The following is a 26,054-nucleotide window of genomic DNA, read 5'->3' as shown; positions in this document are numbered from 1 at the left end:
GGCCGCACTGCCTTTCTAGACGCCTCGCTGCTCCTCCCTGCTCTGCTCCACGTGAGCTCTGAGACACAGCTCATCTTAACACGGGCCCCTGAGCACCTGTCCTGACCTCTGGTTTTTTTTTTTTTTTGAGATGGAGCCTTGCTCTGTCACACAGGCTGGAGTGCAGTGGTATGATCTCGGCTCACTGCAACCTCCACCTCCTGGGTTCAAACAATTCTCCTGTCTCAGCCTCCTGAGTAGCTGAGACCACAGTCGCACACCACCATGCCTGACTAGTTTTTGTATTTTTAGTAGGGATGGGGTTTCACTATGTTGGCCAGGCTGCTCTTTAACTCCTGACCTCAAGTGATCTGCCTGCCTCAGCCTCCAAAAGTGCTGGATTAGGCCGGGCGCCGTGGCTCAAGCCTGTAATCCCAGCACTTTGGGAGGCCGAGACGGGTGGATCACGAGGTCAGGAGATCGAGACCATCCTGGCTAACACGGTGAAACCCCGTCTCTACTAAAAAATACAAAAAACTAGCCGGGCGAGATGGCGGGCGCCTGTAGTCCCAGCTACTCGGGAGGATGAGGCAGGAGAATGGCGTAAACCCCGGAGGCGGAGCTTGCAGTGAGCTGAGATCCGGCCACTGCACTCCAGCCTGGGCGACACAGCGAGACTCCGTCTCAAAAAAAAAAAAAAAAAAAAAGTGCTGGATTACAGGTGTGAGCCACTGTGCCCAGCTCTGTCCTGCCCTCTTTCCTGCCCCTTTGCCTCCCAGCGCCAAGCTCCATGGCTGCCCATCCACCCCGGCTCGCACCCCGTCCTTCTCCTCTCCATGACCTCCTCCCCCGAGTCATGGATGGTGCCAGCCCCAATGAGCAATGACTTCCACAGTTGTCCTTGGCTGGCTGACACTTGTCTGGAAAGTGAGGGTGGGGTCTCATCAGGGGCCCCACTGAGGAGCTTTATTGGCAATAGAGATCACTTAATTAATTTATTTTCATCATCATTATTATTTTTTTAGACAGAGTCTTGCTCTGTCACCCAGGCTGGAGTGCAGTGGTGTGATCTCAGCTCACTGCAACCTCTGACTCTCAGGTTCAAGCAATTCTCCTGCCTCAGCCACCCGAGTAGCTGGGATTACAGGTGCCTGCCACCATGCCCAGCTAATTTTTGTGTTTTTAGTAGAGACACGGTTTCGCCATGTTGGCCAGGCTGGTCTCGAACTCCAGACCTCAGGTGATCTGTCTGCCTCGGTCTCCCAAAGTGCTGGGATTACAGGTGTGAGCCACTGTGTCCGGCCAGAAATCACTTAACTTTAAAAAGTTCCTTCCTCCCCGGTTTCATCGGTGATCCTGAGGTCTAATGACTTCCAAACAGGAAGTCTTTGAGGAAGCTGCATTCAATGTTGAAAGCCCAGGAACTCACTGGCTTCAGAGGGGTGGGGTGAGGGGAAAGTGAAGCCTCTTCTGAGCCTTGTGGGGTCTCTGGAAGGGACAGATTTTCAGTGAATCAGCCTTTAAATTTCCCAGCACTTGGGGCAGCCTTGCCTTTGGTGCAGTCCAGGTGCCTGATGTCAGGGCGGAGCACTTCATGACTCTGGGGGCTCCGTCCCCAGGCTGCAAAGGCACCTCTCGAGTTGTACAATGTGGTAGGACTAAGGCTCTGTCACCTCCAACTGCCAGTGCTGGCCTGGCCTGCGTGGGCTTTGCCTATGAACGAGGAGGGGGAAGGGCCCTCCATGGCCTACCTGGCCCTACCTGTGCCTTGCACCTGACTGCCTGCCTTGGTTTCCCTGGGCTGGGCCCTATACTCTGCCCATCTCTAGCAGTAGGAGGGGCCCCAGAGGGATCCTCCTTCCCTGGCCAAGGCAGCTGGAGGGATTGCTCCACATTGCGGTGGTATCAGCCTCTGACACTGAGGAATGCGGCCGCCTGGATGCTGCTATCAGGACTCCAACTTGGGACAGTCGCTGACGGGCTGACATTTGACCAAACTAGGCCCAAATTAGAAGAAGAAGGAAGAAGAAGCTCCACATCCCAACTCTGCCTCTTTCTCGCTTTGTGATGATTGGACAAGACTCTTAAATCTCTTTGAACCTCAATGTTCTCATCTACAAAATGGGGATAATGGCCAGGCACGGTGGCTCACACCAGTAATCCTAGCTCTTTGGGAGGCAGAGGCAGGAGAATCACTTGAGCCCAGGATTTCAAGACCAGCCTGGGCAACATAGTGAGACCCCACCTCTAAAAAAATGGGGATAATAATAAACCTATTACAAATAGGTGGGGTGAATCTTGGCAGAAACAAGTAAAGGTGGCTCAGTGGTGGGGATGGAGCAGGCACCCAGAAAATGCCAGCTGTCAAATTCCTGGTTTTTTTTTTTTGAGATATAGTCTCACTCTGTTTCCCAGGCTGGAGTGCAGTGGTGCAATCTCGGTTCACTGCATCCTCCAGCTCCTGGATTCAAGTGATTCTCCTGCCTCAGCCTCACCAAGTAGCTGGGATGACAGGTGTGAGCCACCGTGCCTGTCCTTAGCTGCCAAATTCTCTTCCCCTCAGAGCCCTAACCGTTTATGTAAGGCTTCCCCACTTCTGTTCCACCTAGACCCTACCTACCCCTGCCCCTCAACTCAGGACAGTCCAGCATTGATGGGGCAGCTGAAATCCTGAGCGCCAAGGCAAGAGTTTAATCTCTCCTCTGCATTTTGGTCCAGTGGAGGTTTTCAGTAGATCTGTTTAAATGACAGATAAGAAGCATTTGCGGTTATCCTGGCCATCAGGAGTGTACATGGGGCTTCCACGGTGTTCATTTTGCTTTCTTAAATTTATTCATTTCTTCAGTACATGCTCATCAGCCCCTTACTATGTGCTCAGCACTGGGTTAGGCAGTAGGGACACTGGCGAATCAGGTTGGCAGACTCGAATTTCCATGGACTTTATGACCCAATTGAGGGCACAGATAAAATCGAAGCCAACAGATATATCACCTCATTAGTGATTGTAATAAATGCTTTGGAAAAAACAAACAATTTGCTTATTAAAACTTAAATGATACAAAAGTAAGTTTCAGTCCCATGAAGTCTGAAGGTTTTTTTTTAGGATAATAGAATAAAAAACGATAATAAGCGCGCCCGTGGTCCCTGCATAATGAATGGCCTGCTAAGGCTACAGTCTAAGTGCTTTATACAAATAAGCTCGTTTATTCCTTACACTAGCCTTTATAGTTGAGTGTCTTTATCCCCATTTTACAGACGGGCATATGGAGGTCAAGGGGTCAAGTGGCTTGCCCAAAGTCACAGGGCTTGCTAATGAAGCTGGATTCCAACTTGGATTCGTTTGATCCCTCCCTGTTGTAATTACAGACCTATGGTATTTGTTGCTGCGTCTCCATCTCAGCTGGGAACTCTTAAGGCTGTGTGGCTAGAGGCTTGGGAGACAGCAACTCCGGAAGGGGCAAGTAGGTCACATCCCCTCACCTGGGGTGAGGCCTCCCATCTGAGCTAGAAGTTGCTGAAGTCAAGGCCCAACCCAGCAATTTGTCCCATAGTGAAAGGGAGCAAATGGCCTCTGTCTCCAAGAGGTTGACCCTGAAAATGGGCCTCTGGTCTCAACCTTGTTTGCAAAAGTGGGATGAGGATGAGGGGTGGGGATAAGGGTTCCCGTTCTGCACTCAGCAGCACGAGAGGCCCACCTTGTCACATGGCGTCGACTTCTTATGCTGTCAAGGCTGCGGGCGGGTGGCTTAGGAGGTTGGGAGCCAGTTAGAGAACCTTGAGTCCAGAATCTGGACTCCCTGTTTCTGGTACCACCTGCCATTGGCTGCCTCAATCCATTTCTCCCCGTGGTTAAGAACCTGGGCCCTGGAAATGAAAGAACATAGATTTAAATACCAGTACTCCCACTTAATAGCTATATGGCTTGTTAGATTATTTAACCTCTGTTAGCCTCAGTTTCCTCACCTTTCATTTTTCATTTTTAAATTAAAATTTTTTTTTTTTTTTTTGAGACGGAGTCTCGCTGTCACCCAGGCTGGAGTGCAGTGCTGTGATCTTGGCTCATTGCAACCTCTGCCTCCCGGGTTCAAGTGATTATCCTGTATCAGCCTCCTCAGTAGCTAGGATTACAGGTGCCTGCCACCACGCCTGGCTAATTTTTAAATATTTTTAGTGGAGACAGGGTTTCACCATGTTGGCTAGTATGGTCTCGATCTCCTGACTTCAAGTGATACACCTGCTTCGGCCTCCCAAAGTGCTGGTATTACAGGCCTGAGCCACTGCGCCCTGACTACATTTAATTTTTTTGAGACAGGGTCTTGCTCTCTTGCTCATGCTGGAGTCCAGTGGCATGATCTCAGCTTACTGCAGCCTGGACCTCCTGGGTTCTAGTGATCCCCCTGCCTCAGCCTCCCGAGTAACTGGGACTACAGGCACACAATATGATGCCTGGCGCGGTGACTCACACCTGTCATCCCAGCACTTTGGGAGGCCAAGGCAGCGGGTCACTTGAGGCCAGGAATTGGAGTCCAGCCTGGCCAACATGGCGAAATCCCGTCTCTACTAAAAATATAAAAATGAGCTGGGTGTGGTGGCGGGCGCTTGTAATCCCAGCTGCTTGGGAGGCTGAGGCAGGAGAATTGTCTGAATCCGGGAGGCGGAGGTTGCGGTGAGCTGAGATCGTGCCGCTGTACTCCAGCCTGAGTGACAGAGCAAGACTCTGTCTCCAAAAAAAAAATCAATAAATTAAAAAAAAAAAAAAAAAGCTCCGCAGCTCAGGCTGTCTGGGAGTAAACCAGACGGTTTATGTAAATGACTTTGCCTGGTTTCTGGATGATCATACTGCCTTGGTCGAGTCAAATCCTATTCTTCCAGGAACGTGGGGTATTGGCAGCAGTTCCCCAAATGCCATGGAAAAACAGGGTGTGGCCCATAGCCACTTTTTCTGTGATTTTGTTCTAACCGCAGGAGTGCTTGTTCATGTAAGAGACTGTTGTCTCTTACAATTGTCTCTTACATGAACAAGGTTATTCAATTGCAATAAAGGGTTATTGCAGTTACAGTTAGAAGGCTCCGCCTCCTCCAGCGGCACACCTGAACCCTGACGCTCCTGGGAACTTTGCTCTTGGAAATGTCTTCAGAGCCTGGGCACAGCTTTGAATGTGCTCCGTGGAGAGTGCGTGCGTTCATTCTCCAAGGGTCGGCCTGGTGTTTGGAATTAGCAAGAAATCCTTTGGATCCAAGACTGATGACTTTGGGTGAAGATTTGAGCTGGGAAATACTGACAAGGACAAATGGAAATGAAATGCAGGTTGGGGAAGGTAGAGAAAGGTTTTCAATCATGGAGGGCCGGAGAGCTGCTTTAAGCAGTTTCGCAGTCAAACATGTTTGGAGGATGATTCTCACATGGGTCAGAAAGAGAAATCTGGGGTTTTAAATTGGCAGTATCAGTTTTGGAGGGCTGACCTTGGGCAGAGGGTGATGCCCTTCCAGAAACAACTGTCCCCAGATGTCACGTGGAAATTATTTTTTTTTTGCTATCTTTTTTTTTTTTTTTTTGAGACGGAGTTGTCCGTCTCAAAAGTTTTGTATTGTTTGTTGTCCAGGTTGGAGTGCAATGACACAATCTCAGCTCAGCCCAATCTCGGCTCACCGCAACCTCCGCCTCCCGGGTTCAAGCAATTCTCCTGCCTCAGCCTCCTGAGTAGCTGGGATTACAGGCATGCATCACCATGCCTGGCTAATTTTGTACCTTTAGTAGATATGGGGTTTCTCTATGTTGGTCAAGTTGGTCTCGAACTGCCGACCTCAGGTGATCCGTCCGCCTCAGCCTCCCAAAGTGCTGGGATTAGAGGCATAAGCCACCACGTCCAGCTTCTTCTTCTTCTTCTTCTTTTTTTTAAAGACAGAGTCTCCCTCTGTCGCCCAGGCTGGAGTACAGTGGCATGATCTCAGCTTACTGCAACCCCTGCCTCCCAGGTTTAAATGATTCTCCTGCCTTAGCCCCCCTAGTAGCTGGGATTACAGGTGCCTGCCACCACACCTAGCTAATTATTTATATTTTTCTTAGTAGAGATGGGGTTTTGCCATGCTGGTCAGGCTGGTCTTGAACTCCTGACCTCAGGTCAACCGCCTGCCTCAGCCTCCCAAAGTGCTGGGATTATAGGCGTGAGCCACCACGACCAGCCCAAAATTCTTTCATTTGCAAGGACAGAGCCCTGCTTGAATGTGCTTAAGCAAAAGAGGGAATGTAGGCTGGGCACAGCGGCTCGTGCTTGTAATCCCAGCACTTTGGGAAGCAGAGGCAGGCGGATCGCTTGAGGCCAGGAGTTCAAGACCAGCCTGGCCAACATGGCGAAACCCTGTGTCTACTAAAAATACAAAAATTAGCTGGGTGTGGTGGTGCACGCCTGTAGTTCCAGCTACTTGGGAGGCTGAGGAACAAGAATTGCTTGAATCTGGGAGGTGGAAGGTGATGTGAGCCAAGATTGCAGCACTGCATACCAGCCTGGGAGACAGAGTGAGACTCTGTCTCAAAAAAAAAAAAAAAAAAAAAAAAGAGAGTATATCTTCTGAGGATTCAGGGATGTTTTGGAAACTAGGGAGCTGCCCTGGCCTCATAAGAGGCAGACTCAGGAGCTGGACATGGGTTAGGAAACCAGGCAGTGCTTCTTTCATTTTCTCTCTCTCAATTGTAGTAAAATATACATAACATACATTAAAAAAAATTTTTTTTTGAGACAGAGTCTCGCTCTGTCACCCAGGCTGTAGTGCAGTGGCACTATCTCAGCTCACTGCAATCTCCACCTCTCGAGTTCAAGCGATTCTCCTGCCTCAGCCTCCTGAGTAGCTGGGATTACAGGTGCCTGCCACCACGCCCAGCTAAGTTTTGTATTGTTAGTAGAGACGGGGTTTTGCCATGTTGGTCAGGCAGGTCTTGAACTCCTGATCTCAAGTGATCTGCTGGTCTCAACCTCCCAAAGTCCTGGGATGACAGGCGTGAGCCACTGCACCCGACCGGCCAGTTCCAAATTTCTGAGGCAGAGAATGTGCCTGTTGAGTAGGCAAGCCGTGGGATGGATCACATGACATCATCACTCTGCCTGCTGGGATCCATCCTTGGATCCATCCTTGGAGCATGCTTCTCAGGAAGGAAATGGGAGGGTTGTTTGGGATTGGACAACCTCCTCCTCAATAAGAAACGAATCGGGACACCCCTCTATGGAATCACTTCCACTCTGATGAAATCATCTGGGAATTTTCAATCAGAAGATTTAGAAAGATGCTATTTTCATTTTGCCTTACATACATCTTTTGTGTCTTCTGGCTTATTGCTTTTGAGGTGTGTGTATGTAGGGGCGGGGCCTCTAAAAGTCATCCTGGGTCCTGGTTAGGCTACCACCTTGACCTGGCCTGGGGACCTGCTCAGCTTGGAGGCCAGTTGGCTGGAGGTGGGGGAGGAGGGAGCCCCAGTTGCGGCCTCTGAGCCTCTCGTGCCAGCGGCCCCGTGCAGTCCATTTTAACCCCGGCACCAGTTGTCCTTCAGCTCCTCCAGGGAGTGACTTATTCCCTTTCCAGCTTCTGTTTTCGGAGCATGAACCACTGACTGTTTGAAATGGGACACGCTCTTGATAGCACCAAGCCTCAGCTTTCCTATGGATAAAACGGCTAAAAATGCCCAGACTGCTTTCTTCAGAAAGCTGGTGCGGGAATCACATGAAATTGACGGCTGTGAACAAGGGTCCTCAATGTCGGGAAATTGGTCCTGGGTGGTTGGTGGGGGGCATTAGGTAATGTCTGCAGACATTTTTGGCTGACAGAAGTGTGGGAGAGTGTGCTCCTGCCATCTTGTAGGGGAGGCCAGGGTACATAGTGGGCACTTAGATACTATTTCTTTTTCTTTCTTTTTTTTTTTTTTTGAGACGGAGTCTCATTCTGCTGCGCAGGCTGGAGTGCAGTGGTGCGATCCTGGCTCACTGCAACCTCTGCCTTCTGGGTTCAAGGGATTCTCCTGCCTCAGCTTCTAGAGTAGCTGGGATTACAGGCATAGTCACCATGCCTGGCTAATTTTTGTATTTTTTTTTTTTTTTTTAGTAGAGATGGGGTTTCACCATGTTGGCCACACTGGTCTCGAACTCCTGACCTCAGGTGATCTTCCCGCCTCAGCCTCCCAAAGTGCTGTGATTACAGGCTCAAGCCACTGTGCCCTGCCAGATATTTCTTTTTCTCTTCTTTCTTTCTCTCTCTCCCTTTTTTTTTTTTTTTTTTTTTGAGACGGAGTCTCGCTCTGTCGCCAAGGTTGGAGTACAGTGGCCGGATCTCGGCTCACTGCAAGCTCTGCCTCCTGGGTTCCCGCCATTCTCCTGCCTCAGCCTCCCGAGTAGCTGGGACTACAGGCGCCAGCCACCTTGCCCGGCTAGTTTTTTGTATTTTTTAGTAGAGATGGGGTTTCACCGTGTTAGCCAGGATGGTCTTGATCTCCTGACCTCATGATCCGCCCGTCTCGGCCTCCCAAAGTGCTGGGATTACAGGCTTGAGCCACCGCGCCCGGCCTTTTTTTTTTTTTTTTTTTTTTTTGAGACGGTCTTGCTCTGTCACCCGGGCTAGGGTAGAGTGATACAATCACGGCTCACTGCAACCTGTGCCTCCTGGGCTCAAGAGATCCTCCCACCTCAGCCTCCCGAGTAATTGGGAGTACAGGTGTGTGCCACCATGCCCAGCTAATTTTTATACTTTTAGTAGAGACAGGGTTTTGCATGTTGCCCAGGCTAGTCTTGACCTTTTGGACTCAAGAGATCTGCCCGCCTGAGTCAAATGCTGGGATTACAGGTGTAAGCCACTGCACCTGCCCAGATACTGCTTCTAAATCAAAGTTTAGCCTCAGTTAATGGTGAGCCCGGCATGGTACCGCTTTGGGGTCCTGTACAGATGGCAGAGAAGACTAAAGGCTTGGTGAGGGGTTCCTTGGGGTACTGTCTCAGTGACTAAGTGACTGTAGGTGGGCACAGCTGCTGCTGACAAGGGCTGCTTCCAGTGTGCTGGGGCAGCTGGTCGCCTGGCAGCCTTGTTGAGTGGAGTGTGGCTTAGGAAACTCGTCATGCTACCAGTGGGGAAAAGCAAGCCTCCCCTCACCTTTTGGAGTGAACAACAGTTTGGGGAAAAAAATGTGGAGGTGGATTTACTGATTTGTTTTTCTCTGAATTTGTGGTTCCTTCTCAACTAATATTCAGCCCCTCCTTTGCCCTCCTCAGGCCTTTCCAGGGCAGGCTGGGGGTATGGGTGGAGTGAAGAGGGGCAAAGGTAGAGAAGTCCCCTTCCCTCTACAGGGCAAGAGAGGAGATTCCAGAGACCTTTCCACGCTTCAGAAAATGGAGGCTGGTCCAGGGTTTCAAGTGAACACACAAAGGTCAGCTCTGGCTGCTCCACACTCCCCTCCCTGTCCCCTGACCTCTGCTGCGGTGGCTGCTGCTGTGGGAGTGAAAAGCCCAGGTCAGCCTTCCGGGTGGGTGGGGATCTGGGAACAAGAATGCAGCCTCCTAACTGCTGCAACCTCCTCCTTGCCAGGGTTAAGGGAAGTGCAGGAATCAAGGCTAGGGGGTGGGAGGGGGCAGCATCACCCCCTGCAAAACCCCAGAACAAGGGAACCTGGAATCGCCCCTCCCATCTCTGGCCAGGTCCCCACCAAGGAAGAGGTCTCCACGCTATTGCGTCTGCAGGTGGAGCAGCCCGTTTCCACCTTCCCTCCTCTCACACTCCAAGCCTTCAAATAAGGACCACAAAGCTCCCACAGTGGCAAGAGGCTTTCTGCCTGGTGGACGCTGTTCTAGGTGCTGTATAGGCAAAACTGCATTTAATTCTCCTGCATGGTTGTGTTCCTATTTCATAATCAGAGCCAGGATTCAAATCTGGGCAGTCTCTGGTGCAAAGGTCGGCAGCCTCCCAGGAGGGAACCCAGTCAACCAGGCACCTGTTTACTCTCTCATGCTCCAGGACTTTTCAATCCAACAGGGACTTCCTCATTTGGGTAACCAGGAGAGCCAGAGACTGGATTTGGTCAGCCCTTCATTCAAAACATTTGTGTACTACAGACTCTCAGTGTGACCTTGGGCAAGTTACTTTAGCTCTGAGAATCCTCAGTTTCCCTCTTTATAAAAAGGGGAAATCTTGTTGTGAAGCTTATATGAAATTCAGTATGGAGAGGTGTGTTTTATTATCATTAGTTATTTATTTTTGAGACCGAGTCTCGCTCTGTCGCTGAGGCTGGAGTGCGCAGTGGCACGACCTCAGCTCACTGCAACTTCCAGGTTCAGTGATTCTTGTGCCTCAGCCTCCCGAGTAGCTAGGACTACAGGTATGTGCCACCATGCCTGGCAAAGTTTTGTAGAGACAGAGTTTCGCCATATTGCCCAGGTTGGTCTCAAACTCCTGACCTCAAGTGATCTGCCCACCTTGGCCTCCCAAAGTGCTGAGATTACAGGTGTGAGCCACCACCGAAGGTTTTTAGACTGTAACACATGTAAGAGCCAATAGCCAGGATTATCATTATTATTCTTTTCTCTGTTTCTCTCTTCCTTCCTTCCTTTTTCCCTCCCTCCCTCCCTCCTTCCCTCCCTCCTTTCCTTCCTTCCTTCCTTCCTTCCTTCCTTCCTTCCTTCCTTCCTTCCTTCCTTCCTTCCTTCCTTCCTTTCTTCCTTCCTTCCTTCTCTTGTTTTTTTGAGACACAGTCTCCCTCTGTCGCTCAGGCTGGAATGCAGCAGCACGATCTTGGCTCACTGCAACCTCCACCTCCAGGGTTCAAGCAATTCTCCTGCCTCAGCCTCCTGAGTAGCTGGGATTACAGGTGCCCACCTCCACGCTCAGCTAATTTTTTGTATTTTTAGTAGAGACAGAGTTTCACCATGTTGGCCAGGCTGTTCTCGAACCCCTGACCTCAGGTGATCCATCTGCCTCGGCCTCCCAAAAGTGTTAGAATTACAGGCATGAGCCACAGCACCCAGCCTTCATTATTATTATTTTCATCATCTAAGCCAGGAGTCAGTAAACTTCTCTGTAAAGGACCAGATTGTAAATATTTTTGGCTTTTATGGGTCCTTCAGTCTCGGTCACTGCTCAATTGTGCTGCTGTGTCTCCAGAGTACCTATGGACAATATGGTAAATTAGCAAATGGGTGTGGCTGTATTTCCATAAAACTTTTCTTACCAAAGCAGGTGATGGGCTGGATTTGGTCCATGGGTCACAGTTTGCTGGACCCCAGTCTAGGACCCTGAGGCTTCTATTGCTGGTGTCTGAGCAGAAAGTGGGGCTGGGCTTTGGTGTGAAATTCACGCATCCATGTGCAGACTGCTGATCTGTGAGTGTGTTGAGGGAAGGGGTTGATTACCTTTGAAACCCCATTCTGGGTTCTCAGGAGCACATGAGAAGGGTAGAGCAAGTGTGTGTGGTTAAATGACTTGTTCCTGATGTCTAGATACTTGTGCTCTTAATGATCCCGGAAGATGTTGGCCAAGATCTAGGGGTGATCAAAACTGACAAGACAAACTCAGAATGAGGCTGGGTGCAGTGGCTCAAGCCTATAATCCCAGCACTTTGGGAGGCTGAGGTGGGTAGATCACCTGAGGTCAGGAGTTCGAGACCAGCCTAGTCAACGTGGTGAAACCCCGTCTCTACTAAAAATACAAAAATTAGCTGGGCATGGTGGTGCACACCTGTGGTACGAGCTACTTGGGAGGCTGAGGCAGGAGAATCACTTGAACCTGGGAGGAGGAGGAGGTTGCGGTAAGCTGAGATTGCACCACTGAATTCCAGCCTGGGCAACAGAGCAAGACTCTGTCTCAAAAAATAAAAAAAAAAAAAATAAAAAAAAAAAAAAGAAGAACTCAGAGTGCTGGTCCCGCTGCCCTTAAGCGGCATCAGTGCCAGGTGCAGTGGTTCACGCTGGTAATCCCAGCACTTTGGGAGGCCAAGGCGGGTGGCAGATTACCTGAGGTTGGGAGTTTCGAGACCAGCCTGACCAACATGGAGAAACCCCATCTCTACTAAAAATACAAAATTAGTCAGGTGTGGTGGCGCATGCCCATAATCCCAGCTACTTGGGAGGCTGAGGCAGGAGAATTGCTTGAATCCGGGAGGTGGAGGTTGCAGTGAGCCAAGATCGCACCATTGTACTCCAGCCTGGGCAACAAGAGTGAAACTCCATCTCAAAAAAAGAAAAAAAAAAAAGACATCAGCATAATCAGAGCCACCAGTAGTGCCAATTCTCTCGGAGCCAGGAGCCCTTTCCCTACACAGTCTCATTTAATTCTCACAAAAACCCCATCAGGTAGGGCCTATTATAATCACCCCAGGTCAAGAAGGAGGAAACTGGATGGGCACAGTGGCTCACGGCTGTAATCCCAGCACTTTGGGAGGCCTAGGTAGGAGGATCACTTGAGCCCAGGAGTTCAAGGCCAGCCTGGGCAGTATGGTGAAACCCTGTCTGTACAAAAATTTTTTTTGTAAAAATATAAAAATTAACCAGGCATGGTGGCGTGTACCTGTGGTCCCAGCTACTTGGGAGGCTGAGGTGGGAGGATCACCTGAGCCCAGGAGGTTGAGGCTGTAGTGAGCCATGATCTGATTGTCCTGCCACTGGGTGACTGAGAGAGCCCTTGCCTCAAAAAAAGAAAATGAAAACAAAGGAGGAAACTCCAACATGGCCAACCTGGTGAAACCCCGTCTCTGCTAAAAATACAAAAATTAGCTGAGCATGATGGCGGGCGCCTGTAATCCCAGCTACTGGGGACAAGTGAGGTAGGAGAATCACTTGAACCTGGGAGGCAGAGGTTGCAGCGATGCAGTGAGCCAAGATCGCACGATTGCACTCCAGCCTGGGCGACAACCAGAGACTCCATCTCAAAAAAAAAAAAAAAGGGGGAAACTGAGGCTCAGAGAGACAAGGCCGGTTGCATGATGTCACACGGCTGGAGAGGGCAGGGATTGGCGCTTGCATCTTTCCGACGTCAAACATATTCCTTTCCACCTTCTCTGGCTAAAAGGGGTGCAGCCCATGGGTGACCCTCCAACCCTGCCCTGTACCCGGGCCCTGTGTGCCCTCCCGGGCCAGCGGGCAGTCGTCGGAGCTCAGCCCTACTGCTTGGCACCCCCCTCTGGAGGCCCCATCTTGGTTCTCGCCCCTCCCTTCCTCACCCGAGCCAGCTTTCTGGCCCTCCCAGGCTGGCTGATGGATGGCCCAGCCCTGGCTGGCTTGGCTCAGTCTAGCTTTTCCTCGTGGACTGCCAGGGCCGCCTCCTGTCCTTCTGCTCACCACCCTCGCCTGCCCGGCAGGTCGGGCAAGTGAGTGACTCACACACCTGGGCCCTGTGTGGGCCCAGCCCTGGGAGCCAGTGTACTCACCCTCTGGGCTCCTGCCTGTCCTTCCAGCTACTTCAACTGACAGACGGGACCCTTCCCAATAGAAGGGGGCTGCCCCTGTCACTTGTGCTCCCTTCCCGGAGGACTGCGATTGGACTGCACAGGATTGAGGTCAGTTTCCTTTCTGTTTTTAACCATCTCTGCCCCTCGCTGAGTTGGAGGAAAATCTTTTGGAGGTCGTGGGGGAGGGGTCCCCGCTGTCGTTGACACCCTTGTGCATCAGGCCCAGGGACACCCTGCTCCCTCTCAGCAGGTGCTGGAGCTTGGGGCCACCTTGGGATGGACTCGGTGAGGAGAACCATGCTGGGTGCCTCTATGGGTGTGACCCCAACCCTGCAGCCACCTAGCGGGGCAGGTCACGGCAACCTGGAGTGAGAACAGCAGAGGTGGACTGCAAGGGCATGTGTAGGGGGGTGCTTTCCTCACTTCCTTCTTAGGGTCACAGAGTGAGGGACGCAGCTTGAGATGGCTTCAGTTCAATGGCATCATTTTACAGCTGGGAAAACTGAGGCTTGGGGGAGAGGGAGTAACGAAGGTGGATTGATGCATTGATGGCGGAACTGGGGCTAGAAGCTGGACTGGCTGACTCCCTGCCCAGGGCTCCTTCCTTGGTCCTCCTGGCTCCTGGCTGTTTCCCCCTGCTTTCCCCCCGCCACCCACCCCCGTTAGCTCTCTCCCATGTCATCCGGGCCTCAGCAGGGAGGAGGAATGCAGCTGGTGGGAGCCATTTCACAGGGGGATTTTATGGGCTCACAGTTGGAAGGCATTTTGAAGGTCATCTAGGCCATGAACCTCCGACAGGTGGCTGTTTAGCCACAGCTTGACTATCCCTGGGAATGGAGAGCTCACTTTTTTTTTTTTTCCCTGAAATGGAGTTTCCCTCTTGTTGCCCAGGCTGGAGTGCAATGGCACGATCTTGGCTTACCACAACCTCCACCTCCCAGGTTGAAGCGATTCTCCTGCCTCAGCCTCTCGAGTAGCTGGGATTACAGGCATACGCCACCACGCCCAGCTAATTTTGTATTTTTAGTAGAGACAGGGTTTCTCCATGTTGGTCAGGCTGGTCTCGAACTGCCAACCTCAGGTGATCCACCTGCCTTGGCCTCCCAAAGTGCTGGGATTACAGGCGTAGCGCTCACTGTTTTTGGAGGCAGTCTCTTTTATTTGCATGGCCAGTGTCTGGCAAATTACTGGGCACTTACTTCGTGGCGAGCACTTTGCTAACAAAGTACAGTAGGTGTGCAAATGCCTTTCATCCCCGACACCCCAATGAGGTAAGTGTTATTGGTATCACTCTTATTTTATAGCAGAGGAAACAGGCACAGAGAGGTTAAGTAACTTACTCAAGATTTCAGAGCTTGAGGAGGAGGAGCCGAGTTTTGAACCCAGGGAGTGTGGTTCCAGGGCTCAGCCAAGGTCTTAGCTGCTGTACTTGGCTGCTACCATAGGAGAACGGGACTTCCTAGGGAGGGGGTCCTGCCTGGCATGGTGAAGCTGAGGTTGGAAGGGGGACATTTAGGTGACTGCGTGACGCTCTGGTTGGTTGGCCTCCTGGGGCTGAAATGCCACCATCCAAGCTCTTCTCCTGTCACCTGCTTTGCCTCCTTGGCAGATTACCCTATCCTCACGTAGCCCCCAGCTACCAGAATCCAGGACCAATGACTGATGACTCCCAGGACAGTTGCGTGCAATAACAGAGGGAGGGTTGAAAGCTGTGGCTCGGGATCTCCGACACCACTGTCAGGGTTTCCTTGGAGTGTCCTGGGCAAAGGAGGCAGGAGGTGAGAGTGGGCGTGGCAGAGGGGTGGGAGGGGCCTGGGCCCTGCGTCTGTTTCCTTCTTAACATTTTGACCTCCTGGAGTGGCACCTCATGTGCTGCCTGTCCACCCCACCTTGCCCATCTATTTAGGGGAGCTTGGTGGTTAATGAGGGCAGCACCTCATCCTACGGTGCTGGACAGTTTACAAAGCCAGCCGACGCCGTCCTGAAGGGTGCTCACAACAGCCTGGGGAGCTGGGAAGGGCAGGAATTGTGATAATGCTCATAGTTGAGGGATGGAGGCTCAGAGAGGTCAGGTGAGCTGCCTGGGGCCGCACAGCTAAGTGATGGAACAGAGTCAGATCCTGCCTCTCCAACCTCCCGACCCCCGGCTTCTAACAGAGCATGCTCTACACCAAGGCTGGCTCCTCCTCTATGCGGTTTTTCCTCCAGAGAAATCCTCGTCAGGGGCAGAAGTGTCAGGGCTGCTGAGGCAGGGCTGTCTCCCCAGCTTTTGGCCCCTAAATCAGAGTCTCCTGAGGTGGCAGAAGAGAGGGCTACCCCTCTCTTCTGTCCCCGCAAAGGCTTGCTCTGAGTGTGATGCCAGGAGTCCTTCTGGCTGGATCTCTTCAGTTAATGAGACTTTGGGACTTTCAGGGGGATGACTGGCCTGGCTCCATTCACATCCCCGATATCTTCTTCCTAGACTTCCTCTCCAGGGCAGTCATGGGAACAAGAGATTCTTAAATTGATCCCATCCCGTCTTCTCCTTCTCCTAATGATAATACTAATCACAGCAATATTAACTACTAATGCTAGTCATGTTCCTAGTGGCACACGTCTGTGGTCTCAGCTACTCGGGGGGCTGAGATGGAAGGATCGCCTGAGCCCAGAAGTTTGACGCTGCAGTGAACTGTGATTGCCATTGCTACATTTTCTTTTTCTTTTCTTTTTTTATTTTGGAGATGGGGTCTAGCTCTGTTGCCCAGACTGGAGTGCAGTGGTGTGATCCCGGCTCACTGCAACATCCGCCTCCTGAGTTCAAGTGATTCTCCTGCCTCAGCCTCCCAAGTAGCTGGGACTACAGGCGCCCACCACCACGCCTGGCTAATTTTTGTATTCTCAGTAGAGATGGGGTTTCACCATGTTGGCCAGGCTGGTCTCGAATTCCTGGCCTCAAGTAATCAGCCCGCCTTGGCCTCCTAAAGTGCTGGGGTTACAGGAGTGAGCCACTGCACCCAGCCCACCATTGCTACATTTTCATTTATTGGGCACCCACCGTATACCAAGCTCTGTGCCAGGCATCCTTTAGGCCATAGCTCATTGAGCCCTCCTGGCAACCCCATTTCACAGATGAGGAAGCTGAGGTCCAGAAAGATGAAGTCACTTGCCCTGGGTCACATAGCTGGTCAATGACACTGAAATCACCAGTCAGAAAGTTGAAAGCACACTTCACCCTAAGTCACCACCCAAGGTCACACACTGTTCATGGCACAGCCAAGACTAGAGCCTGGCTTGGCTGAATCCTGATTTCCTGCTCTTCCCACTCAGTGCCTCTGGGTTGGGCTACAGTGGGACTTTTGAGCCATGGATTCTAGAGTTGTTTCTGCCTTTATAGGACATTAAACAAGCCACTGAATCTCTTGTGGCCTGGGTCACACCATCTGAGTGCAGGGGCTGGTGATTTATTCCCTGTGAATGATAGTCATGTCTGGGAATGCTTTTCAACACTGGCACATGCACACAGAGAATTAGTATGAAGAGAGGTAATTACCCAAGCCATGTCTCCAGTCACTTCTGTGACTGAAAGCTTTGATATTTAATCCTTAGAATGAACTTGGACCTCCGGATATGGTGGCTCATGCCTGTAGTCCCAGCGCTTTGGGAGGCTGAGGCAGATGGATCACATGAGGTCAGGAGTTCAAGACCAGCCTGGTGAACATGGCAAAACCTCATCTCTACTAAAATACAAAAATTAGCTGGGCAGAGTGTTGTGCACCTGTAATCCCAGCTACTCAAGAAGCTGAGGCAGGAGAATCGCTTGAACCTGAGAGGTGGAGGTTGCAGTGAGCTGAGATTGTGTCACTGCACTCTAGCTTGGGTGACAGAGGGAGACTCCGTCTCAAGAAAAAAAAAAAACAAAAAAAGAATGACCTTGGACCAGACTGGGCAACATAGTAAAACCCCAACTCTACAAAAAACAAACAAACAAACAAAAATTAGCCTGGTGTGGTGGCTCACCTGTTGTCCCAGCTTCTCAGGAGGCGGAGGTAGGAGGATCACTTGAGCCCAGGAGGTTGAGGCTGCAGTGAGCCAAGATGGTATTACTGGTATACCAATGGTATTACTGGTATACTCCATCCTGGGCAGCAGAGTGAGACCCTGTCTCAAGGAAAATTATATATATATATATATATATATATATATATATATGTGTGTGTGTGTGTGTGTGTGTGTATAAAATGACTTTGGGATGCAGGAACACAAGCCATGTTCTATTGTAGGGAAGCTGAGACTCAGGGACATGAACTCACTTACTCAAGGTCATAGGACCAGGAGATGGGGAACCAAGGATTTGAACTTGGTCTGGTCTTCATGTTCCCAGAAGTAAGCACCTCCCGTCATGTAGAGAGGCAGCTCCCCGGGGAATGAGAGTCTCCCAGGGTACTCGGACAAGAAGCAGTGAACAAGTTTGGAGCATGGACTCCTTGGATTCCAGGAGACCAGGCTTATAGGAACAAAGTTTAGGAGCTTAGCAGGTAGGTCTGAGGCAGGTGGCCTGGTGCTGCCACCAAGTCAGTCCTCTTCTCCCCTGCTCAGGCCTGCTCCCATTTTTTCCTTCAGCAGAATGACAGAGACCCCCTTCCCCCATCCTTCCTTGTCTCAGAAACAGAGGCAGCCTTTGTTTCAAGGGGAACCAAGAAAACAGGGACCTCTCCCGACCACACTGTGACCTGCTCTGCAGGTAACCCTGGTCCTTCCTCCTGGCCCAGCCAAACCCAGCTCAGCTACTGTAAAGACATCCGATATCCCAGCAGGGGGAGGGAGGAGAGGGAGGGAGCCAGTGGGGTTAGGTAGTGCCCCTGCCCACCTTCTCCCTCCCCATCTTAGTCTACCCTGTCTCTCCCCGTGAGCAATGTTATAATTAAATCTGATAAATCCGTTCTATCTGGTAAAAAGGGTCCCAATGTCATGGTTGGTTTGAGCCAATTGGGGTGGCAGATGGGACCCTAGGCTGGGAGCCAGGAGGCTGCCTCTGCTCCCCACTCCATTCTTCACGCCCTGCATGACCTTGAGCAAATGCTTGCCCTCTTGGGGCCTCAGTTTCTCTCTCTAGGAAAGCAGGATGTTGGCTTGAGCCATGGGTTCTAGTCTTGTTCCTGGTGGCACATGCCTGTGGTCCCAGCTACTCGGGAGGCTGAGATGGAAGGATCGCCTGAGCCCAGAAGTTGGAGGCTGTCGTGAGCTGTGATGACACCACTGTGCTCCAGCCTGGGCAACAGAGCGCGACTCCTTTCCAAATAAAGAAATAAAATCATTTTCTTAATAATTTTTTTTTTTTAAAGTAAAGAGGCTGAGTGATGTGGCTCATGCCTGTAATCCCAGCACTTTGGGAGGCTGAGATGGGCAGATCACTTGAGATCAGGAGTCTGAAACCAGCCTGGCCAACATGGTGAAACCTCGTCTCTGCTAAAAATACAAAAATTAGCCAAGAATGGTGGCGTGCGCCTGCGTCCCAGCCACTCTGGAGGCCAAGGCGGGAGAATTGCTTGAACTCTGGAGGTGGAGGTTGTAGTGAGCTGAGATCCCGCCACTGCACTCTAGCCTGGGTGACAGAGCGAGACCCTCTCTCTCAAAAAAAAAAAAAAAAAAAAAAAAAAAAAAAAAGTAAAGAAAACCAGGAGGAAAATAACTAGAGGGCAATAACTCCCTCTACCCCACCCCCGATTCCTCAGGGCCCTGCCAGCTCTGAAAGTCTCTGAATTGCTCGAATGGGTGGCTCCCGGGTGCCCTCTCTGGGTTCCCTGCCAGTGCTCCCCTCTCCTTCCTCCCTGCGTGGCCGCAAAGCCCAGGGAGCACAGGAATGCGGGGGAGGTTCTTATTGCTTCTGATTTTCAGGGGACTGGCCAAGACTGGAGCGATCTCTGTAAAAACCTGCCCCGAGTCTGTGTGGCCAATTTTTGGAATAAACCCGGAATGCCAACGTTTGCGGGAGAAGAGGCCTCCTAAGTCCTTTCCACCTTATTAGTGGACAAATTTGGACTTTTTGGTCAGACTTAGGTTCAAATCTCAGCTCTGTCCCTTCAGATGGTGTGAACTTGGTTGAGTCACTTGGTCTCACTGAGGTGTTGAGAGGGTTGAGGGTTATCCCAGGCAGATCACTAAGCCTGGTGCATAGCAAATGCTCAGTGAAAGGAAGGCCACGTCTTGGCACCAGGTTTGCCCCAACTCCGTTTCTGACAAATTGACAAGGCTGGCTGGGCGCAGTCACTCACACCTGTAATCCCAGCACTTTGGGAGGCCAAGGTGGGTGGGTTGCTTGAGCCCAGGAGTTTGAGACCAGCCTGGGCAACATGGCGAAACCTTATCTCTACTGAAAATACGAAAATTAGTCAGACGTGGCGGTGCGTGCCTGTAGTCTTAGCTACTTAGAGGCGGAAGCATGAGAATTGCTTGAGCCTGTGAGACAGAGGTTGCAGTGAGCCAAGATCACACCACTGCACTCCAGCCTGGACAAGAGTGAGACCCTGTCTCCAAAAGAAAAAAAAAAGACAAGGCTCAGGGATGGCGGGATGCCTCGTTGTGCTGTCTTGGACGGCAATGACTTGTTCCATTCAGGCGGTGGATGTCTCTAAGTGGGGCAGGGATCCCACTCTGCTTTCTAGCCTTTATCTCTTCTTCATTTTCTTGAAAAGTTGTTCTGGAAACTACGAAACTGGGCCACAGGCCTCCATGCCTGCTTTCCTGGGACTACTGGGTTGTTTCATCTCTGAGTCTTGCTTCTCTCACAGGAAACTGGAAGCCCTGGGCTCTGATCAGGGAATGCAGGGGTGGGGGAAGGGGGCAACCTGCTTCACATTGATCTCACCCCAGAACCGGGTGGCTGGCTGACGCCGCTGATCAGAATTCATGTGGTCAGAGGATTTGTGGGTCAGCATGAGATCTTTTAATACGCCAGAGAATCATCTCCCTAAAGTTCTAGGCTGCTGGCAGGTGCCCCACACACAATTCTGAGACAGCACCCAGGGAATGGGTTGGGATTGACTCTGAACAGAACTTGAGAGTCTGGCAAGGCTCTGTTCCCAGGCCCCACCCTGGAGCCACAGGGCAGGGAGCTCACTACATTGGAGACATTTTATGGCACCACCCGTTCCCCCCAGCCGGAGCTCATCCAGAGACCTGTAGTTTGGGATTGAGCAGGTTAAATTCCCAGTGGCTTCTGGGAAAATGCTTGATCAGACTCTGTACGCTGCTATCTTTACTGAGCTCTCTCAAAGTTCATCACCCGCAGGACGCTCCTTTTTTTTTTTTCCCTACCCCTAAAACATCAACATACTCTTCTCTGCTTTGCCTGGAATCCTTGCCAGGGGATTTTCCAGTTAGCAGAAAAACTGCATCCAGTTTCCGACCTATTCACTGAGGGGGTGGGTGACTGGGAAAGGAGGGTTATTGCCCTCTAGTGCTTTTCCTCTTCCTTTTCTTTTTTCTTTTCTTTCTTTCTTTCTTTTTTTTTTTTTTATTTTTTTGAGATAGAGTCTCACTCGGTCATCCAGGCTGTAATGCAGTGGCACGATCTCGGCTCACTGCAACCTATGCCTCCGGGGTTCAAGCGATTCTCCTGCCTCAGTCTCCTGAGTAGCTGGGACCACAGGCATAAGCCACCATACCTGGCTAATTTTCGTATTTTTAGTAGAGATGGGGTTTTGCCATGTTGGTCTCAAACTCCTGAACTCAAATGATCTGCCTGCCTTGGTCTCCCAAAGTGCTAGGATTATAGGTGTGAGCTGTTGCACCCGGCCCCTTTCCTTTTCCTCTTGGTTTTCTTTACTTTAAAAAAATTCGTTAAGATAATTATTTTCTTTGTTTGTTTGTTTATTTATTTATTTGAAACAGAGTCTTGCTCTGTCCCCCAGGCTGGAGTACAGTGGCATGATCACAGTTCATTGCAGCCTTGAACTCCCGGGCTCAAGTGATCCTCCCACCTTAGCCTCCCAAGTAGCTAGGACCACAGGCGTACACCACCATGCCTGTATAATTTATTTTTACTTTTTGTAGACTATGTTGCCCAGGCTGGTCTTGAACTCCAGGGCCCAAGTGATCCTCCCACCTTGACCTCTTAAAGTGTTACAGGCATAAACCACTGTGCTTGTCCTCCTTTTGGTTTTCAATTGTATTTATCTGTCCATCCATCTATCCATCCATCTATCCGTCCATCCATCCATCCATGCATCCATCGATCCATCCAGCCAGCCATCCAGACATCCTCCATCCATCCATTTGTCCACCACCCATAATTTTCATCCATCCATCCATCCTCCATCCATTCATTCATCTAAAGACTGTTTATTGAATTCCTCTTCTATGCCAGGCACTGCATTCTGGAGACACAGCTCTGTGCACTGGATACATGATCCTGCCCTCAGGAGGATTACAGTATAGCAGGGGTAACAGACAATTTAACAAGCACTATAGTACTTGGTGCTACGGCTTAACGTCTCTGCTTATCAGTGTGCTCATCTGTTGCGTGGGATGGTTCCGGTACTTACTTCATGGGATTATTGTGTTTCCATGGCATAATACAGTAAAGGGCTGGCTCAGGTCTTGTCGTGTAGCAAGTGTTCAATAAATGTTAGCTATGTTGATGGTGATGGTTGTGATGATGGTGATGCAGATGATGATGATTAAGATCATTTTGTTTTGTTTTGTTTTGTTTTTTTGAGATGGAGTCTCGCTCTGTTGCCCAGGCTGGAGTGCAGTGGCACAGTCTTGGCTCACTGCAACCTCTACCTCCTGGGCTCAAGCGATCTCCTGCCTCAGCCTCCCAAGCAGCTAGGACTACAGGCACGTACCACCACACCCAGCTAATTTTTGTATTTTTAGTAGAAACAGGGTTTCACCATGTTGGCCAGGCTGGTCTTGAACTCCTGACCTCAAGTGATCCACTTTCCTTGGCCTTCCTTGGCCTCTCATGCCTTGGGTTTACAGGCATGAGCCACCACATCCGGCCAATTAAGATCATTTAACACAGGGTCTGGCATTAACTAGTTAACCAGATGTATCCATGAGTTGTTCTGAGCAGTTGGCTTATCCTTGGCAGCCACAGACAGTAGAGGGCATGGTGACATAGGGCAGACCCCAAGCCAGCTTCTCAGGGTGGGGAAGCCCATGAGCAAACCACCTCCACAAAGGTGCTGTGGATGCCAGCCGTGGCTTCTGGGCTGGGTCTAAGGGGTTCTTCAGGGAAGCCTGGGCCACCACAGCTGCCTATCTGGTTTGCCCAGTTAGGAGCTGGTTGAGAAGCATCCGAGGGCAAAATGACCCATGAGATGAAGAGCTGTGGACTGCCTTCGCAGGGGCTGGGGCAGGCTATCTGGGAAGTTCCTGGGAGCTCAGAGGAGAGGGGTGGCACTGGAGGATGAGAGGAGGCAGCTATAAGTGAGGCTCTAAGCAGAGCAGCCAGGAATGATCGGGGGTCCCTGGTAACCTTCCATGGGGCTTATGGGGCCATGGGGCCAGGATCATATCAGTCTTTTTTTTTTTTTTTCTGAGACGCAATCTTGCTCTTGTTGCCTAGGCTGGAGTGCAGTGGGACGATCTTGGCTCACTGTGACCTCTGCCTCCCAGGTTCAAGCGATTCTCCTGCCTCAGCCTCCTGAGTAGCTGGGATTACAGGTGCCTGCCACCACGCCTGGCTAATTTTTGTATTTTTAGTAGAGATAGGGTTTCACCATGTTGGCCAGGCTGGTCTTGAACTCCTGACCTCAGGTGATCCACTCGCCTCGGCCTTCCAAAATGCTGGGATTACAGACGTGAGCCACCGCACCTGGCCACACAGCAGTCTTGTTTCTTTCACTGGCGGCTCCTGGAATGGTGCTGGGCACACCCTAGGCACCTGGGATGTTTGCTGAATGCATGCCAAGTCTTTATTGGGATGGTGTGGTCTCACTGTCATGCTGGCTTACCTGGAAGGAACAGTGGTTCTGGAACCAGAGAGAAGAGAGTTCAAACCCTGGCACCCCCACTTACCAGCTCTGCGGGACAATGGGTAAGACATTTCCCCTTTCTGAGCCTCAGTTTCCTCATCTGCAGAATAGGAATTGCAATATCAACATTGAGGGTTGTTGTGTAGATAGGAGATGGTACAGGGCGTGGTGAGGTTGGCACTCAGAAGGTACCCATGAAGGAGCAGCTGTTATTGTTGTTATCCATGCATCTGTGGTGACACCCAGGGTTGTGAGCCAGTATTGTGGGATTGAGAAGGTGGGGATAGAGTGTCGGCTGGACCCACATTGTGAAGTTTTGGGGCAGTGTGGTGGGGGAGAGTCAGATAGACCTGGAATCTGTTGTTTACTTGCTGTGTGACCTCAGGCACGCTACTTACCTTTCTGGACCTGTTTCTTGTATGAAAAAGGAGATCTTGAAAGCAGCCATTATGGTTGGGCGTGGTGGCTCATGCCTGTAATCCCAGCAACTGGGGAGGCCGAGGTGGGTGGATCACTTGAGGTCAGGAGTTCGAAACCAGCCTGGCCAACATGGTGAAAACCCCGAATACAAAAATTAGCCGGGCATGGTGGCAGGCGCCCTAGAATCCCAGCTACTTGGCAGGCTGAGGCAAGAGAATTGCTTGAACCTGGGAGGCAGAGGTTGCAATGAGCCGAGATCGTGCTACTGTACTACAGACTAGGTGACAGAGCAGAACAAGACTCCATCTTAAAAAAAAAAAAAAAAAAAAAGAGGGCAGACATTCTACAGAGTTCTTGCAATAGTCAATGGGATCATGCATGAAGACTGCAGAGCCTGGCATATGGTAAATGTAGACAGATGCACAATAAAAGTGGGGACATCATCAGCACAGGTGGCCTTCAGAGGAGGAATGGGGTGAAAGGTCTTTGGAGGGGTGAATGTGGGATACAGTGGGGACTCTGGGTTTTGGTGGAGGGAAGGGGCTCAGGGCCTCTTTCATGTCATGTCCCTGACGTGCTAAGTCTCCCTTCCAAGGTGACCCACCCCCTGTGCCTCTGCTGACCCACTAGGTGGGTCAACATGACCATCCTGGGCTTTCAGGTCTCAGAAGATGTCATATCTGGGAGCTTAACCTCTTGAGTTTTGGGGGAAGACTTGGGCAAGCTTAACCAGAGGTCACACAGTCTGGGGGAAGGAGCATGGACTCTGGATTTAAACCCCAGCTCTTTCACTCACCCACTGTGTGACCTTGGACAAGTCACTTAACCTCTCTGGGCCTCTGTATTTATTCATAAAGCAGGATAGAGCCACCTTCCTTGCAGGGTTGCCTGGAGGTGTGGCACACAGTGGACCTCTGTAAACGGGAGAGATGGGTGTGATTCCATGCCGCCTCCACACAGCCTCCGCAGAGGGCAAGGGAGTAGATGGTAATGAGCTCTGGGGCTGGTCCAAAAAGCCAGTCTATAAAACCCCTGCCTGCAGCTTCTGGTGTGTTGCTCATGGGAGTTTATGTGAAGGACACAGCCGGATAACAGCCCATTGTTCTGAGTGGGGATGGTTTTATGACTCTTAGAAAGCGTCTTTCATCTGGGAGACCAGGGAGCTTATGGAGCCTCCCCGCCCTGGGCAGTGAGACTGTGGGATGATGAAGGTTTCTGGGGCTGGTGCCAGGCTGCAGCCATGGCCAGGCCCTCCTGCCACAGCCCAGGCCAGCCAGTGGGAGCTGAGCACCCGCCCCCCGCCACCCACCCACCAAGTGTCACTGAAGTCTCTCTCTAGGCCCTGCCCTCCTGAGGACCTCTTGCCCTGGCCCACAGTCTCCAGCCAGGTCTGCTTGGCAAGGCTGGAGGTTCACTGTGTCCCCTGGGCTCTCTCTCTGCTTCCTCTCCTCAGCAGCCAGTGACACATTCCCTCTATCTTTACGGTAACTTCTAGAACAGGCCCTCTGCCCTGTCTGCCATCAGCTGACCAGCAACTCTTATGCCTGGGAGCCTGGCCTGGTGCTCTGAGCCCTGGGTTGGAGCAGTAATCTGATGCCAGGAAGCAAAGACCTTGTCTCCTTGTCCTTTCTGGCTCCTTGGCCAGGCCCCAAGCCGAGAAATGCAACCTCCCCTTGGCTCAGCAGACAGCCCCAAGTGCTCTGCCTGTTATCCCTAGAGGAGGCTGCAGATAGCCCTGAGGAGTAGGTGGCCCCCTGGGGCCTGCGGGGTTTGGCCTGCTGGGTAGAGGAGCTGTATGTGTTTGCAACTGCCTCTGATACCCCAGCCTACATTTACCCTGTGCTAAGGCTTTGTCCTTTGTCCCTTTCCCCTTGACTTTTTTTTTTTTTTTTTGAGATGGAGTCTCGCTCTGTTGCCCAGGCTGGAGTGAAGTGGTGTGATCTCGGCTCACTGCAACCTCCGCCCCCCCAGGTTCTAGCTATTCTCCTGCCTCAGTCTCCCGAGTAGCTGGGACTACAGGTGCAGACCACCTCACCCAGCTGATTTTTGTATTTTTAGTAGAGACGGGGTTTCACCATATTGGCGAGGCTGGTCTCGAACTCCCGACCTCAGGTAATCCGCCTACCTCGGCCTCCCAAAGTGTTGGGGTTACAGGTGTGAACCACCGTACCCGCGCCCCTCCCCGACTTGGTCTTTTCTGTTTTAGGAGATACAGGAAGGTTAAAGCAGGGTGCTGGGGATACCTTGTGCCTTAATTGGTCACTCTTCTTGCACAGGACTCAGGA

The 26,054-nt window shown here is 51.2% G+C and overlaps 1 protein-coding gene across 5 annotated transcripts in view; it reads left to right on the top strand.

Annotated features, from left to right (window-relative positions):
* Positions 1 to 13,227: 13,227 nt before the first annotated feature.
* The window catches only part of ARHGEF10L (Rho guanine nucleotide exchange factor 10 like), a 179,723-nt gene continuing 166,896 nt past the window's right edge, over positions 13,228 to 26,054 (top strand). For all 5 annotated transcript variants that reach the window (XR_012425292.1, XM_074018561.1, XM_074018537.1 and 2 more), the window contains exon 1: positions 13,228 to 13,498. The gene's annotated coding sequence lies outside the window, so the exon portion shown is untranslated. The remainder of the gene's footprint in view (positions 13,499 to 26,054) is intronic.

Source organism: Macaca fascicularis, chromosome 1, assembly GCF_037993035.2.
Source record: "Macaca fascicularis isolate 582-1 chromosome 1, T2T-MFA8v1.1".
NCBI lineage: Eukaryota > Metazoa > Chordata > Mammalia > Primates > Cercopithecidae > Macaca > Macaca fascicularis.
Note: the sequence above shows the minus strand (reverse complement) of the source record. Positions and strands in the feature narration are given on the sequence as shown.